The sequence below is a fragment of the Sceloporus occidentalis genome, unplaced genomic scaffold (assembly GCF_023333645.1).
Source record: "Sceloporus occidentalis isolate IW3139 unplaced genomic scaffold, rSceOcc1.0.p SCAF_9, whole genome shotgun sequence".
Classification (NCBI taxonomy): Eukaryota; Metazoa; Chordata; class Lepidosauria; order Squamata; family Phrynosomatidae; genus Sceloporus; species Sceloporus occidentalis.
Genome location: NW_028316989.1, coordinates 35,355,197 through 35,368,994, shown reverse-complemented (window position 1 = coordinate 35,368,994; position 13,798 = coordinate 35,355,197). Strand labels below are relative to the sequence as shown.

Below are 13,798 nucleotides of genomic sequence, written 5' to 3'. Positions count from 1 at the left end.
AAATCTGTACGATCTACCAGGTTGGAGAAGACCGACCATAAGCTGTCAAAAATACGCCCTTCCCATGAGAGTCTGGAGTGTGTCCAAAGGAGGGTGACTAAAATGGTGAAGGGTCCAGAAACCATGCCCTATGAGGAGTGATTTAGGGAGCTGGGCATGTTTAGCCTGGAGAAGAGAAGGTTAAGAGGTGATATGATAGCCCAGTTTAAATATCCTTAATGTCGTATTGAGGAGGGAGCCAGCTTGTTTTGTGCTGCTCCAGAGACTAGGACCTGGAGCAATGGGTTCAAACTAGAAAAAAAAGTGATTCCAGTTCAACAGTAGGAAGAACTTCCTGAGAGTAAGAGCTGTTGGACAATGAAATATGCTGCCTCAGAGAGTGGTGGAGTCTCCTTCTTTGGAGGCTTTTAAACAGAGGCTGGATGGCCATCTGTCAGGGGTGCTTTGATTCTGTGTTCCTGCATGGCAGGAGGTTGGACTGGATGGCATTGTGGTCTTTTTCAACTCTATGATTCTAATTGGAGCACCTTGGATAGCTCCCTTGCAGAAATCTAAATCCTGGAACTGATTCATTGTCCCAGTGACATGGGAGCTATCAGGCCACCATTGCTGGAGGTGAGTTTGAGCTGAGTATGTCATATAATTTGTCCTATTCTTGTCCTGTAGCTTGTCCTGTTCTCTGAGTATGTCCTATAGCTTGTCCTACAGCTTGTCCTGTTCTCTCAAACTAGCCTTGTACAATCAGGTGTACAAGACACCCCATTTTCAATTGGGAGTTCAGTTTGTGTGTGTGCATGTGTGCTTTCCTAGAACTTGGAAAAGTCTGGGAGATTCTGAAGTTTCATCTAGAAAAGTCACTTTTCCCAGCTCTTTTTTTGCCAGCTGGAATTGGCATGTGCATGCCATTTTGGTCCTTTCCTCAGGCTGGAAAATATCTTGGGCAGGCCTAGATGTTTTACTAGGGCACTTAATGTCCACAGACACCTGACTATACCACCTCTGGGTTATGCTCTAATGCAAGAGAAGTGCTTCAGTTAGCATAAGAACACTTAACATTAGGTTCTAAAAGTGCCTACCTCAACAATAGACTTGATCCTTTCAGGCTGTTATTACATCACAGCCTTTTGGGGAAGTATTGGAGGCCAAGATGTGGCTATTTGGGTTCATAGCTGCATTTCCCCAGTAAAATTAAAGGAGATGTTCTTACCTACATCTCAATGGCTGCAACAGGTTGAGGATGACCCCCTCCCCCCCAAAAAAACCCCCTGTAAATAAGAGACTCAAACATGAACCATCCGGGCAAATTCCCACTGGACTGTGCTTTATTTCAGTCTAAGCAGAATATCATTAACTACAGAGCTACAGAGCTACAGAGATAACAATGTCCATTCGTCTTTCTTTATTATACTACAAGAAATCATAAGAAGGAATCAATCAAAAGAATTGTAAATCCACTGGAATGCCAAAACTGCTGCCCCACGCCTGGGAAGGCAGCGTTCCTTTTGGAATGACAGAAACAGAAAGCCCATTTGGGGAAGGCAAGTGGCAGGGTGAGAGGATTGTCCTCCAAATCACCATTTGGTCAGAGGACTTGGTGGAAAAAAGGAAATGAATGCTTGGTGGCTAGTGAATCTTGTCCTCCTGAGAACCTAGCTGGGCATGAGTGGTCATCCTGCTTAGAAACTACATGAGGAATGAGTTACCCTAACGGCCAGGGCAGACTAAAAACAGTTCTTTGGGGCTGAGGCTTTCTATGGGCAGTCAACAGGGAGGGAGCCATCAAACATCAGCAACAGCCTTTGTATGCTTTGTGACTTAAATCTTTTGGGGAGAAGAAGAAATGTAACAGAGCCTCCTCCTCCTCCCCAACACTTGATTAGATGTTCCACTTTGTCCTGGGCAATACTTACCTCTTCATACTTTCCTATTTGTCCTGTTTTTGTTTTTAGTTTTGGTTAGGCACATAATACATTTTTGGGAACTTGGGCTGGTGACCTCCTGCTGAAATCACCTATTTTAGCTTGCAGTGGAGATGGGATTAAGAGTCTGATTAAATTTCTTTTAAATATCTTTTTACCCCAAAGGAACCGCCCTCTGTATAGCCATTCTACATGTGTGGATGCAATCGCTTTCCAAAGTCACCATGTGGACACGTGATCTTGGCATCATTTCTAGCTGGGCTTTCCCTTGTGCCTTTTGGTGCTGTCATATTTGAAGTGGCCTCCCCTTCTGGATGACCCATGGTTGATGCATGCCTTACCATTTGTAAGTGTGCGTCTACACATTTTATCATTTCAGCTCAGAGCCTAAGTTTGGGTACCAAGGGAAAAAAAATATGACCATGCTTGACATACCAGACAAGATGGAACCCGGCATAAAGTCCATGGGTTTTGAAGGCTCTTGGGTGAAAATCAATACACTCCTTGGTCTCCCAGACAAAAGCTGGAGGAAACAGCAAGAAGATTAAAATGATCATGGTAGCCTCCCTGTTGACATGGCTCCTGGTTCCTTCGAGAGTAGCAGTATGGAACAGCTTTTGTTAGTGGCAAGCTTGCTTGACTGGTAGCAATTTTGATAAAATGGTCTCTTCTCCAGCTTTTTGCACAGCTGAGCTGGAGCCTTTCATTCTCCTGACAGCCATAAAAGAAACGTGGCTAGCTAAACTACCACTGCACCAGGGCCATAAGGACCAATGCATGGCAGCATGGCTTCTGTAGGCCTCTAGAATGCTTTTTTAAAAAATAATACAAACAAAGAGAAATAGACAAGCACAGTCAATTTCTGCAACAGGAGTTGGCATCTGGAATTTGACCATTTCCTCCTCTAGTGGACAGGTTCTTGGGAGAGCTGTGGTCGCTGACCCAAACGATCGAATCCTAAACCCCAGAAACGGGAGAGGCGTCCATCATAAGCGGTGAAGGGAAGGCACTCTTGCTCCTGTGGCATTCTTTTCAACCGTACATGTAGAGCAAAACAGTCTCAGTATACATAATGTTCATGTCCCAGAGCCCAATGCTGACTTTTCAAACAACTTGCAAGCAGGGGGTTGACTCAGGAGCGGTCTGACTCCAGCAAGCCCAAGCTCAAATAAAAATGTATTGGCTCCCTATCCACCCACCATGCAATCCCATCCCAATAACGTACAAAACCATTTATTTTTTAATGGACACAGAGTTTCCACCCTGGAAAGAATCTTAGAAACACAATGAGGCCTGCATCTGAGAACTAGGCAGTCGATACCAAGGATACCCTCGATTTCATGTGCAATGTGATGAGCAACCAAGTTGGGGAACAGAAACCTTACCTCCCACCCAAGTTTTCTTCTTTGGAACCTCCTTATCATGAGACTTTCTGCTCCCTGGCAGCTACGAATGGCAAAAAAGCATCTAAGGAAGGATCAGAGTGACGGCATGTGAGAAGGGCGGGACTGGTCTGCTTAAGACATCAGAGGTAGCTTTGCAAATAAGAACACTCCTACCGTCTCCAACCCGTGCAGTCCCTTCAAAGGTAGCAAATAGACTATGGTAGCAAAAAGGTAGTAGCCCTTAGAGAGATGGCAGTTGCTTCTGTAGCTGATTGTGCTCTGTGGAAGCTGGGGGTCACGAAGAAAGCAGCAGCCAATGGCAGAGTGGTGGTCTTGGGGAGAAAGACCCTCTATGGACATGGTTAGGTGAGGACAGATGGATTAGGTGAGGACAGATGCCTTAAAAACATTGGGGACAATCTGGCATTCTCTCTCCATGCATCTGCAAAACAGCTCCCATCATCCACAACTGCAGGCCATGCAGCCTAGGGCTGGATGGGTGCTATAGTCCAAAATATCTAAGGGTAGGATGCCTACTGGCTGCCTAAGCATCCTCTGTATCCTTTTTCTTGTATATTGTATGCAATTGCAGGTAGGGCAAATGTAACCCTTGGGCCACTGAGGCAGTCTTCTTCCATTAATATGCTCTGCTGGGAACTCAGGTCCTATCATCCCTGGCCTCTTTCTTGGAAAACTGGAAAGGAATGTTATCTATGGATTTATTTTATTTTTATTTATTTTTTTGAAATTGTGTTTTTTAAAGTTAAAGCTAAGCTCCAGTTCTTTCACCTTGGCAACATTATGGATACCCCAAGATCAGGAGTTTACCCACCCGTTTCCAAAAAAGTGACATTTCAAATTCTGAGAAGTTACAAAGGAAACTTGCAAAGTTGCATCACCCATTCTACTTTTTTTTTTAAAAAGGTCTTCTATTCTCCACTCACATTTCTATCTCCTCAGTGGACTGGCCTCAAATATAAGGACTCTGGCTTCTCTTTTACTCTATAAATTTACAGAAACTTGAGCCCATGTTAACTGCCATGGCAGCCTCATATGGAATCCTGGGATTTGTAGTTTGGTGAGGCCCTAGAGCTCTCTGGCTGAACATTCTAAGCATGCAAATCCCAGCACTCCATACAATAGAACCAGGGCAGTTAAAGTGCAATAGTTGTATGCACACAACTGAGTATCATTTTATCCTTGTCTTAGGCAGCAAAAAAAATCCTGGGATGACTCTGTTAGCAGAACAGCATCTATTGGGGGTGGAATCAGTTTCAGCTTTAACCCTTGGCACCTGCAGTTTTAAAAAATGGATTGGGCAGTAGGTAATGTGGTACTCCTGTGTTTGAGACCTTGCAAATTTGCTGCCAACAGAGTAGACAACATTGAGTGCGGTGAACAACTAGCAGGTAAGGCCATTTACAATGCCCAATGAGTATTTTCATTCAGGCATGGGAAGCCTCCCCATTCCTTGCCAAAGCATCCTAAATCCATAGTCTACTCTCCTGTCTTAAGTTCCTATCACTTCACTCACTGTGTTGCTTGTAAGGATTGGGCACTGTTTGCCAAGTAGGATCAAGATCTTCTGCAGCTCTTGCAACATTCAAGTGGAGCCCCCAAAAACTGCTTGGAGCTTTCCTTGGATTAAGAACAGAGCAATGCACCTGACTGGCCCTTGCACAGACCTGTGGCAGTCCACTGGGATCATACAAAGGAAAGGGAGGAGAGAAAGCAGCAGGCCATTTCAGAATATACCCCAGGTTCCTATATAGTCATGACTGTATAGGCCAAGCAGAGGGACTTTAGACCTTCGTGGTGGTTTGGTCTACAATTTCATGAGCTTGGCCAGTGATAAAGGACTGTGAGAGCTGTAGCTCAAACATCCAGAGGGCCAAAAGTTTTCCATCCCTGCAATAGGTCAATGCTTCCACAGCCCTTTCTAGGTGTGGATGAAATAGGATCTCATTTTTGTTTGCTCCAAGGTTGTGTTAAGAGCTAGGAAAGGACATCTTCATGAATTTAGTTCTTGTAGTCCTTGACTAAATAAGTCTTACACATTGCAAAAATGGTTTTCTCCTCCTCACTGTGAGAAAATAATTTTAAAACTGTGCAGTTTTTGAAACTTCACAGTTTGGGCCTTATTCTGTGCAAAAATGCCTCTTTTTACATTAAGCAGCATTTTTTGCACACAAAAGAGTATTTTGCCCCCAAACAATTGGAAACTTGTTTTCTGCACAAAAAAACTAATACACATTTTTCTGTGCAGAAGAAGCCCTGAACTGCCAGGATTCTTGCACATCTAGGATTATCCTTGTTAGGGATTCCAGATACTCAATTCCCCACCTTTCTTTTTCAACTGTTTAAAAAATAGTTTACCCTTCCTGTACAGTGGTTAGAACCCACAGATTTTCACTGTTTACACCCTGGTCCATGTTTGCAGATGACAAATTACAAGTGCCATCACATCTCAGCAGCCTAACCAAGCTCCCAGCATCTTTCAATCAACTTCAGTTAAACCCTCGATGCTTTCCTGGGAATAGTGGGAGAGCCATATTTACATCAGTATATAAAGCCTGCCATAGAAATTTCCCCCTACAGATCTTGGCAATGAGGAATGAGAGAGTAGGGTGCATGATGAAAGCCCATTTTGCAGCAAATGGTGAAGAGGGAAAGTATCTTTGCAGGATCACAACAAGGCAAATAAAGAAGACATCTTGCCCAAAGTGAGCTGGTTTCTTGGTCTAGCTGGCAGACTAGTTAGTTAAAGGCAACTACACAGGGAAGAAATTCCCTTGTACCAAAACAGAGGAAGGTGTGTCTCCCATGCAGGCTAGAGTCATGATATAGAAGATGGTTTTTAGAACTCAATCACTACTGAGGTTCTGCTGGTACTGACTGCCATTCCTTGGCTTGTGCCACACTGTCCATGCTTGTGAGGACCTGACCAGTTGCATCTGCTTCTGACCACATGGAAAAAGGCCACATGATTGTTTGGACCAGTTGCACCAAAGCATGTCTCTTTTTTCCTTGCCAGCAGTGATAAGGTGAGCTCAGCTCCAACATGCCCCGCAATGCTCCACTCCTTCTGTTTCATACAAGCCTGCCAACCCCCTCAACTTCAGTATAGTTCTCTGTATCTGTGTGTCTTCCTTTCCCTCTCTCTTTCTCCCCATCAGATGCACACACATGCCGTTTTCTTTTTTACTTTTAAAAAAAGTCACTTTCACAAGGTCACTAAAGTCGATTGTCTTTTTTTTTTGTTGCATTTTGTTTTTTTAGGTTTCATTTGTTTCAAACGGAGGGCTTCTTCTATGTTAAATGCTAACCACTCTACGAAAAGCATTCTGTTCTAAACCACTAGGAAATGTAACAATGAAGCAGATTTTTAAAAAGGGGGGAAAGGAAAGGGAAATAGAAAAAAGAAGAATTCCAGTGGCCGAGCGACCGCATTAGGGAATGTGGACCCATGAAGGACGACGAGACAACTCTAGATCCTTCATGCACCTTGACTTTCTTTCACACTTATTTGGCACTTCCTCTAATCCTGTTTCCCACGACACACTCTTGTGTTCTCTCTGACCTCTTTCTCCCCATCAGATTCTTGAAAGTAATTTTAAGGTTTGGCTGAAATCACACCAGTGCAATGAGAGACATGGATCCAGGATTGTTATGAAGCAATAAGTCTCTTGCTGTTGTTAACTGCCATCAACTTTGACTTATGGCAAACATATGGATGAGAGACCTCCAAGCCACTCCATCATCAACAGCCTACTCAGATCTTGCAGACTTTGGGTAGTGGCTCCCCAGACTGTGGACGTAATCAGATAAGGGAAATTGGAAGTATAATCCAATGGCAATCTGAGCGCAATCATGGGGTTTAACGTTATTGCGTGATAGACTACCACACGTAATTTCGGGCAATGGGAAGTCAGTCCGAATGCAATCATGGGGTTTCACGTTATTGCATGAGAGGTGATCACACAATTTCGGGCAATGACAAGCTATTTTTGGTCAATGGGAAGTCAGTTCAAATGCAATTCGAATTCACGTAAATTCGCTGAACTAGCACATTCAAATGAATGCATTCTGGCCCCACTTTCTTTTCATTCGAAATTAAGAGAAATTCCTCCCATGTGATAAACTCTTGAGCCTTACTCTCACACAATCTGTAAGCAATTTGGGTGACCAAATGTAAAAGAGAACAAGGAACACTTTCAGACAGAGCAAATGTTCCAGTATTTTTTTGCTGTAGTTCTTCCCCTTCTTCGTTTTTCAAACATCCAAATAACATTTCGGCTGTCCTGGACTATTTCCTGGCAATTCCTGGCACCAGCTATCTTTTATTCCCACCCTCAAGTGGGTTTCTTTTTAATTCTGGGAAATCTAGGGGAAAAAACATGACTCCTCCTCGCCTTTCAAGAATGTTTTTCCCTTAGGACTGTAGTGTTGGGGTGCATTGGCAAAACAGCACTTTTGTACTATAGTACTATAACTCTAAACTTTCTTTTAAAAAAGGAAAAGAGAGAAAATAAAAGAAAGGGAAGGAAGGAAGGAAGGAAGGAAGGAAGGAAGGAAGGAAGGAAGGAAGGAAAATTACCTTCAGGAATTCACAGCAAACAGTCCGTTAAACTAATGGAATGAACAGACATGGGCAGCAATGACTGGTTATGCCTGGCAAAATCTAAGGATCTAAATCAGGGGTAGGCAACCTTTTTGAGCCGGGGGCCGGGTTGCTGTCCCTCAGACAACTGGGGGGCCAAAGCCAAAAAATAAATAATTATTTTTTTTTAAAAAAAATTAAATAAATAAATAAAACCGGGACAAATGTAGGACAAAAAATTCAAATGGAGGACATTTTTTTTAAAATATGGAGGACATGCTAAAAAATTTGCTGATTTTAATAAAAATGTTAATATAAATGCATGTTTTGGAGGCTTTTATAGACAATTGCCCCCCTTGCCCGCCTGCTTGCTCCCCTTGCCTGCCACTTGCCCCCCCTTGCCCGCCTCCTCCTCATAGGCCAAAGGCTCCGGTGGCAGGACCGGGCTGGGGCCGGTCCCAAGGCCTTGCCGGGCCGCATCTGGCCCGCGGGCCGCAGATTGCCTATCCCTGATCTAAATTGTGAGTACTCACACTTTTTTAGATGAGTATAAAGAGCCCTAAGCATTCATCTTTTTAATACTGATGCTTATGGGAAGTAAGATGGGGCAGAATAGGCAGATTCAGTACAATGGGGAGCTCCCTGTGGAGCAAACAAAGTTCTAGACTAGGCTGGATTTTTGATTGGGTCTATCCACCTGTATTGTGGTCTTCCTGTTTTTTGATTGCCTTCCATCTTACCAAGCATTCAAGGAAGCCATAGCCCTACATTTGCAAGAATTTAGCAGGGCTGTTGGTAACAGGGTGACTTGGAGGTCTCTCATTCTCATTACAGGTCATTGTAAGTCAGAGTTGATGTGAGGGCGGATCGCAACAACAATTACATTTGGTTGGGAACATGGGCTGCAATCCTATATGGTCCAGTGCAGTGTAGTAGTCCTGTATGTGGAACTATGCTGCAGTTGGCCATTCACTGACCCTTGGACTGACTGTAGATTCACTGCAGTGCCTCCCTTCCCACCATTCTGTGCCTGGGGAGAGTGTTGGAAGATTAGGGAAGTGTCTGGCCATTCCCATGTAGCCAGAGGTGAAATTATTTTACCCTCTACTGAGATCCACTGCCTCTCCAATTCCCCACTGTTCTCACCAGGCACAGGATGGCCTTTGTTAAGTGTGGAGGGACTGGGTTGATGTGGAGGAAAGAAGAGACCAAATTGACCACATTGCCCAAACAAGAGACACAGGCAGGTATAAGGTGCCAGTCGTGGAGAGATGCAGCCCTACTCATTTAGGCCTGACTGACCCTTTACACAATCTTGAAGAAAGAGATTTGGTTGAAGCTCCACCTCCCTGGAGGTCACTTGCTTGAAAATCAATGCGATTATGTTTCAACATACAGCTATGTGCTACAGTAAGGCCGAAATGCCCCCTGAACAGGGACGTAGCCAGGAATTTGGAAAGGCGGGGTCCAGACTAAGTGCCACCATTATAATGGGGCTTGGGTGTGGCGGTGCAGCAGCACGGACCATTCATTGTATCTAACAGAAGGGGGGTCCGGACCCTACGGACCCCCCCCAGCTACGTCCCTGCCCTGGACACGGTAAAGTACTCCTTCCCCTTCAGACTTATGCACAGTCCAATGGAGAGTTATGGAAGTATTGACCTAGTGTGCACTTTTGAATTTTTCTAATGAAGACAGACTTGGGGAATGCTCTTTCTGTCATGAGCTGAGATTTTACAGGGCAGCCAAAATACCCACAAGTGGAATTATGTTATACAAGTCTTATACTGAATACCAACGCAGTGTAACATATATGGATCAATGGGCAATGCGGATGGCTGACAACCTATTGTGCAACTACAATGTGAAATGCACAAAGGCAAGGCACATTCACACAGAATGCTGTGTACTTTAATATCTACTCCGTGCACAACAAACCCATATGCACAACCTGGCTTATGCTGTTGTTAGATCCCAGAAGTCCCTAAATTGCATGGCCATTCTCAGCCTGAAATGGTAGATACATTATATATATAAAAGAATGAATAGTCTCAGCCAGTACGTATTTATCAGCAGAATAGATTGCTATGGAGTGGTGGACTCTCCTTTAAATCTTTAAGCAGAGGTTGGATGAGCATCTTTCAGGACTGTATTAGGTGTGTATTTTTGCATGGCAGTGGGTTGGACTAGGTGGCTCTTGCAAATCTATGATTCAATGACTGTACCCCAGTTGTTTTGTTGGGTCAATGTTGCAGGTAGGTTAGGACAGGGCACTAATAATGAATGGGTCTTGGGCTAATCCTGAATGAAGACTAAGAAGGCTGCAACCTTATGCAGACTTACTTAGAAGTCTCACTGAATTAGTGAGATTTATTGAAAGCTTGTGGAAATCACTTTTTTTGGACAATTTTGGTTAGCTGTAGTTTAGGGATAGGTTAAGTGCACTTTGTGGGCCACACAAAGGCCTTAATACCAATTTTGTGGCTCCTGAAACTACCTGGGGTCTTCCATATTATTAAATATTCATTTTTCAAAAGGGCACACAAATGTTGCACTTTGCCCTCTCCCCAAACCCTATTTCTCTGGTCCCAAAGTGACCCCAAACAGTAACTCAAAGTGAGCTGACATCACTCCCAGTATACCTGGATGTATGGGTGTTGCCCACGGGAGGAAGATTTTGGGGAATGGGCCTCCATCTTCCCATATAGTAGCCAACCTCAGCTATATTTGGATTGTGAGAACTGTCTTTCAAAACTGTTGTAACTCTGGATCTCCTTCTGAGTTAATGCACTGTATTTCTACAAGGAAGAGGCAACACTGAGCAGCAAAGCATGTGGTTTTGCATATAGGAGCTCCCTGTTTCAAATTCTAGCATCTCCAGACAAGTCCACTAGTGGAAGCCTTGAGCTGGATGGACTCAGTAAAAAGCAGCTTTGTCTGAGCCATGATGACCCTGTGTCTCTTTTCACACCAGTGGATATTTACTTTCAGCACATGGGAGAAGAAGATCAGGGATGCAACTAGAAACCTCTCCCTCCCCTCCCACCCGCCAGCTATTTCACAACACAATTTTTGAAAAGCCAAGTGTCTTTTTGGAGAGAGGCGGAGAGAGCCGCTGCCAAGATATTCTCTCCCTCCCCTAAAAATACCCCAACTTTACCCCTTGCTTAAACCCTATAGCGTTCAATGCGGTCAACAGGCCACTGTCATTTGCTACACTGCTCACAAAGCGACATCTGCTCGTTGTGTACTTGCGTTCACTTCTCCTGGAGACAACTCGCAGCTTTGACATGAAGCTTGGTTTTTTTTGTTTGCTTTTTTTTAAAACTTCTTTGAGTTTCTTTTTTTCAACCTTTTGTTTTTGTTTTTTAAATTAATTCATTTATATATATATATTTATATATTTTAAAAAAGCAATAGTCCTTTGGTCCCTAAACTCTAAGGAATGATATGACTTTGAAAGAAGGTAATCCAATCTCCCTGGACTGAGGACAAAGTGGGGTAGAGAAACCCCCACCTCCCAATCCATGGGATATAGATATATAGACCTATTTATATATATATCTTCTGTTAAGTTCAACATCCTTTTAGCAACTGATTTTTTTCTTTTCCCAAACAGATGCAGAAAACAAACAAACACCCACCTCTTTTTTGTCTTTTCCCCTTTGAAAACAAAACAAAACAAAACAAAAAGCGTTACCCAGGTGTAACAACATATAGGCCTGGTCCAAATCCACCAGCTTTGGTTTAGATCTGTTTGGCCTCCCTCTTCCGAAATATCTGCGTCGGACAAGTGCTTCAGAGAGAGCCTGGTCCCACCAGCAGGTTTCGCACCTGCAACCATTCTTCTTGCAAAATCCCACCCCTCTTTCTGGGAGGGATTTTTCTTTTTCTTTTCTTTCTTTCTTTTTAAAAAAGTCTTCTTCTGCGGCCTCTTTCTGTGTCATGGAGTTTTGCGTTAGGCCAACGTCAGCGTTTCTTTCCCTCTTGTCCAATATGGTCACAGCTACCTTCTTTGCTTTCTGTTGCCTTTTAAAGAGACAACCTCCCCCCCCCCAAAAAAAAAACAATCTGAAATTCCAAAGAGAAAAGAAAAAAGAAAAGAAAAAAGGAATTATAACCAAACTGGTTCTCTTGTTTCACCAGTATCTCTCTCCTTCTCCTACTCTTCCACCTCCATCTTCTCCTCATCCGTGATATGTTGCAAAGAAAGAGAGTTACAAGTCTGGATACGGCAGGTGGGACAAGGGGAATACTCTTCATACGCCGCATGGCATCCCATCTGCAAGACAGAAAAGAAAAGTTAAAAAGGGACCAGGGCTACTACCAGGAGGCATTCTGCACAGGAATTGCTAGAGTCGAGACCAAGACATGGCCTAGCCTAGCTAGCTAGGGTTCCTCAGCAGGGTGACCAGATCTCCTTCTTTTCCAGGACATGCCCTACCTTTGAACCTTCTGTCCATTTCAAAATGTCATCCATTTGGAGCATAATTAAGAAGCATGAATTTATATTTATATCAGTGTTTTTAGCTTTTATTTTGATACAACCAAACAGTACCTAGAGGGCTGCTTGATTCCCATCCTTGCTCTATTAGGAACTCAACTTGGGAAATTTTGCAGTTGTACCAAGCTACAAGCAAAGAGCATCTCATGTCACTCCAGAGGAGTGAGACTGTGGGTGTTATCAAACGTGGATTTACCAGCTCAGATCCAGGGCGAGTGCGAATCGAAAGATGCGAATTCACGTCATAACGTTAATGTATTTTCACACCAGGTTCCTTTCAATGGGAGCTCCTTGCGTGGCGCTTCTGCGGTGCTTTCGGACTGAATCCTTACTGGCTCCTCATTTGGGGGAGTTTGCTAAAAAAGTGAGTTGACAGGATTTGCATTCAAGCTCGGTTCGAATTCACTGCGGATTGGTCTGATGTGGAATTCCAATTTGCTTGTGCTCTGGTACACCACCGCAAAACCCCCAGGTTGCAAATTTCCCATGATGCGGTGCTGCAATTTCCCCCCTTTTCCTTTCCAGTGGTCCTTTCCGCTTTCAGGGCACCCGGGGGTGTGGGGGGGTGGGGAGCGATCACTCTGCTGGCACTGAGGTAAGGCTGAAACCTTTCCTGGGGGTTTCACGCATGTTTCGTGTTATCATAATCATGTAATAACATTACCCAGTTCACATAATAACGTTACCCTCTAGGGCTTGAGGCTGGTCACGCAAAACAGGAAAAAGGAAGTGACCACCTTCTTCACCCCGGAAGCATAAAAGGTCGCAACCCATTCAGAGCCCCACTGAGCATGCGCAAGGTGCCGATTCGAATGGTTCAGTTCGCATTGTATGGCCAGGTGTGGTAATACAATGTGCACTCACTTCACTTTGCGTGAATCCGCATAACGTGAATTGCCCTCGATTCAAACTGGCTCCGCAGCCCCTCGATTCGGAAGGGCGACCAGATGTGAAAATACATTAACGTCATAACGTGAATTCGCATTGTTCGTTTCGCACTCACCCTGGATCTGAGCTGGTAAAACTCCCATTTGATAACACCCATTGATGCTCTTCAGACTGTGGGATGTTTCTCTTTCTTTAAGCTGGGGTGGGCAATGTGTAACTTGTGGGCCACATAAAAGCTTCCAAAGCAATTTCATGGCCCGTGGGCCTCTCAGAATTCCCCAGTGCCCTCCATACCAATGTTTTTAAACCTGAACATGTTATTTTCCTATAACTGGAAACTTCTGGATGCAGAAGTTCTGCATCTAGATAGGGTTCAGGATCCTAGAAACATGCAGACTCAAACTAAAAAAGGAACCTGAAATGGACTTCTCACCACTTTTAGGTTTTTTAAAAAGCATTTCTGGACCCACAGTGGGTGCCTTGGGCCAAAAATGGTCCCTTG

The 13,798-nt window shown here is 44.0% G+C and overlaps 1 protein-coding gene across 9 annotated transcripts in view; it reads right to left on the bottom strand.

Moving 5' to 3' along the window:
* Window positions 1-1,302: 1,302 nt before the first annotated feature.
* Window positions 1,303-13,798, bottom strand: part of LOC149307249 (CUGBP Elav-like family member 4) — a 199,471-nt gene continuing 186,975 nt past the window's right edge. For 8 of the 9 annotated variants that reach the window (XM_089538742.1, XM_089538736.1, XM_089538738.1 and 5 more), the window contains one exon: window positions 1,303-12,186. The gene's annotated coding sequence lies outside the window, so the exon portion shown is untranslated. The remainder of the gene's footprint in view (window positions 12,187-13,798) is intronic. The other variant, XR_016282357.1, reaches the window with a different exon arrangement.